Below are 4,177 nucleotides of genomic sequence, written 5' to 3'. Positions count from 1 at the left end.
CCGGGTGTGGCCCAAAAACCAAAACAACAAAAAAAAATTTTATGTGGAAAACCTGAGTTTTGGTGGGTCTCAAGCAAGGCAAATACCCTACCCACTAGGCTATTGCTCTGGCCCTCAATGATTTCTCCCCCCTGAAATTCCATTACCATTTAGTTGTAAAAGGAAAGATTAAGTAAATCAATTACTTTTGTCAACAGGCAATCTTGGGAGAAGATGGGAAACTGAGAACAATATAGAAAACATAATGAAACTCTGGTTGTGGGATTGCTGTTGGAACATTGAAAGCCAGAAAGAACGGTATTATGAGCAGCTTTGTAAACCACAGTGTTTAAAGAAATAACATAAGAGTATAATAAAATTTTTAGTTCAACAATTTTTTTTCTTACTCTGATCTTTCCAAGTCTTGCAATGATATCTCTGATGCAGGAAGACTTATTGAATTAGGAATATAGCTCATCCTTTCAAATGTATTGATTGAGATTTTTAGAAACTTGACAACAAAGCTAGTACTATTTAGAAAATAAATGATATATTAATGGCTATCAAACAACTGAGTAATTTAACTTAATGAGATTTGTACTTTTTTGCAATAAAATTGTGAGTAAGGTTGCAAATATTTAAATTTGAAATTTGTTTAATCCATAATAGTCCATGTTTTATTTCTCAATTATGTGCGATTTCTAAAATATAAGATGTACTTAAAATGTTTTCTATGAGAATTTAAATTTATTTTAAAGAGTATGCAACTGGCTCAATATTTCATAAAATATTAAAAATAAAGTAAAAAATCATAAAAGAGTAATGAAATTATTAATATTAAAATTGACACATGTAGTATACTGCTATAGTGCTATATATGTTAAACATATAATTATATTTTATTCATGCATACTAATATTATTTAATCAATACATTTTAAACAAATATGATTATGAAATAAAAATAATAGCTATATAATTATATAGCATAAGTATACAAATATTTTTACAACTTTATTCTTTCCTTTTCTATTTGGAAGTGTGATTAAAGTTATAGCATAATTGAAAATAAAACAAAATATTACTGAAAAGTTAAATAACTTAAAATAAATAAGAAAGAAGCACTACCAAAATCATCAAGAGCATTAGCCCTTCAGGAGTTGAATATTAATAAACCATATTATCTTAAAAGTGCTGAAATGATTAAATTTTGATACCCATTATGGTGAAATAATTATTGGCCTTATGGTAAAATCTTTAAATTTTTTGTATTGGCTAACAGATTATATTTCTTTTTGTCTTCTTCAAATTCAATTGAGTACACTGTTCTTGTCATAAATTTTCTATAGTTACATGTTTAAAGTCACATGAAAAATATATTAGCTTTTCAGGTGTTTCTCGTATGAAAATTAATTTAAAATACATTTCATTGTTAAGTAGTTCTAACTTCCTAGAGATCTACATTATTCATACTTTTTGAAAGAGAAAGGTATTTTAAGACCATGAAGTTGAGTTTCATAATTTTAAGTTTTGAAAATAAATTAAAAATAGTAAAATAATTAATTCTCTATCATTCATTAAGCAATGTTTCTTGTACTCCTGTCTGGGAAAGAGGTGGTGGTCCCCCAATTGATTTAGGAAAAGGATTTATGGCTGGAGCAATAGCACAGCAGTAGGGTGTTTGCTTTGCACACAGCTAATCCAGGACAAACTCTAGTTCAATCCCTGGCATCCAATGGTCCCCTAAGCCTGCCAGGAGTGATTTCTAAGCACAGAGCTAGAACTAATTCCTGAGCGCCACCCTGTGTGGCTCCAAAACAAAACAAAACAGAACAAAACAAAACAGAACAAAACAAAACAAAAAAAATGAAAAGGATCTAGTTCTACTTGAAAAAAAGTTACCAAAAAAGGCCAATGAAAACCTAATCTTTAAAATTTTTGCACATATACTAAAATTGGAACGATACAGAGAAGATTAGCATGGCCCCTATAAAAAAAAATAAATAAAAAAGAAAAAAAAATTTTTGCAGGACATTTATCTTTCAAGTGTTTTGGAATAATAAAGAGTTAAAATAAAGAAGAAATAATAATTTTAGTTATTTAGTATTATTATAAATAATAATTTATTTTTACATCATTGTAATTTCTAAGCATCTTGTAAATTGCATTTTGAAGTGGTATTTTTCAGAAGAAAATTTCAGAATAAGAATCTTAAAAGTTCAGAAGATATCTATTGGTTTCTATTACCAATGCTGCTTCACACATGAGGCTGTTTCTACTGTCAGTTCTTCTCTGTATAAAGATTGTAACTGTACATTGTAAGACTCATACCACAGTATGGTTTTACTTAGTTTATGGTAGTCCATTTTCTAACAAACTTAGTGACCTCATGGTTTATAGTTTCTCCTTGATCTAAAGCTGTGATTCTAAATATTGGCTGCATATTAAAATCACCTGGAGAGTTTTTAAAACACATGGATTCCCAGCATCATCAATGCTTCTCATCAAATCAAAAAGGAACTCTGGCATGGACATGTGATAAAAGATCAAAAAGATGATTTATTACAAAATTGAGAACGAAGGACCACTGATTACGAATGGAAATGTGTCTTCTTAGATTTATCTAAAACAATCTTATCACTGAGCTTTAATATGTCCTGTGTGGCTAGCAACAGCACATATTTCAAAGAAGTTATTCTTCTGAAAATAAATGAAAACAAAACCTAACAAAACACAGGGGAAAAGAAATAGCTCAAATATACAGTCTTGAGTTCCATCCTTGGTCCCACATCCTTTGAGTCTAGTTGGGCATAGTTGTAGTGAGCCAAGAGCTATGCCTAACACTTAAGCTTCGACTTGTATGTCTATGTTAGGTTGAGTTTGCTCACTTCTCCTTCACCCTAAAATGCCAGAAGTAACTCTTAAAACACCGTCTCTCTAATTCAATATGTGCTATTGGATTCAAGTGCTGCCCAAGAGGATAGCCAGGCAGTGGGTAGTTGCTTCCTGAGATTCTCAAACTGTACCAATAGATCAATGAAAGGGTCCAAGGATGTGCTGAGTAGGTCCTATGATACGGAGAATTACATAGGTCGCCCTATTAGTGCTTAAGGCATGTATATACCTCACATATGAATCCTGGGGGAGGCATAAGGTTAGCATCACACATTGCTATGCTGTTTCTTGGCCTGAAATTTCAGCATTAAAATATTTTTATGTTCTTAATTCTATTTCCATCTGTAGCTATTTGAATATTGGCAGAAATCAGGGTTATTAAATAGCATCAAAATATGTCAGTGTCAGAAAATGATCTTTGCACTCCTTGGCAAATTAGCACCCTTTTTTGAGATTTCATTTAGAAACTGGTCGTGTTGGGTCACTAAGTAAAACATTAAGAGCTTTTCCATTAACATAATCACTTTAAACCTGGGGCTGTCGTTCTTTGGTAGAGCACTCGCCTCTCCGTGTGAAACTTTGATAAATATCCACCACTGTGAAAGAATAATCTGAAGCGATCCTAAACCAACCATTTTAGATCATTAGAGGCTTTTCATTGTTTTATCAACATCTTATTAACACGAGATAATTTTCCAATAGCAATTAATAAAATTAAAGTTGGAGAAAAGGGTATATCTTTTCCTTAATATATTTGGCCCTTGGTTATATATAAAGATTTGGGGATAAATTCGTGTGTTAAGTAAACTGGGCTGTGATACCAGTTATTGGTCAAATATTATGCTGGACAGTTTGTAAGATATTTTAATTTAGAGTTTCGGGTCATCTACCTCTGAATTTAAGACTCACACCTGGCTGTGCCCAGGGTATTGGGAATTGAACCCAGTTGGTCGCATGCAAGGCAATTGTCTAAATCCCTGTACTATCACTCCAGGCTTTATAGATTTTTTTTTTGTTTATTTTAGGGTCACTCCCAGCAGTGTGAAGGGATTACTTCTGGCTCTGCGCTCAGAAATCTCTCCTGGCAGGCTCAGGGGACCATATGGGATGCCAGAATTAAACTGGAGTCTGGCCGGGTTTAGCAGCATGCAAGACAAAGGCCCTACTGCTGTGCTATCGCTCTGACCCATCTATAGATATTTTAAATATTAAAATATTCTATTATTAGAATCAATATAATTCAAGTAAAGCAAACTATCCTTCATATTGTTTGAAAACCTCTTATAACCTTTGACAGACTGTAT

At 32.2% G+C, this 4,177-nt stretch overlaps 1 pseudogene; it reads left to right on the top strand.

Annotated features, from left to right (window-relative positions):
- The first annotated feature begins 1,913 nt into the window (after positions 1–1,913).
- On the top strand, positions 1,914–2,004 carry LOC126026917 (uncharacterized; annotated as a pseudogene).
- The last annotated feature ends 2,173 nt before the right edge of the window (positions 2,005–4,177 follow it).

Source organism: Suncus etruscus, chromosome 13, assembly GCF_024139225.1.
Source record: "Suncus etruscus isolate mSunEtr1 chromosome 13, mSunEtr1.pri.cur, whole genome shotgun sequence".
Taxonomy (NCBI): Eukaryota; Metazoa; Chordata; class Mammalia; order Eulipotyphla; family Soricidae; genus Suncus; species Suncus etruscus.
This window is presented reverse-complemented; position numbering and strand designations above follow the sequence as displayed.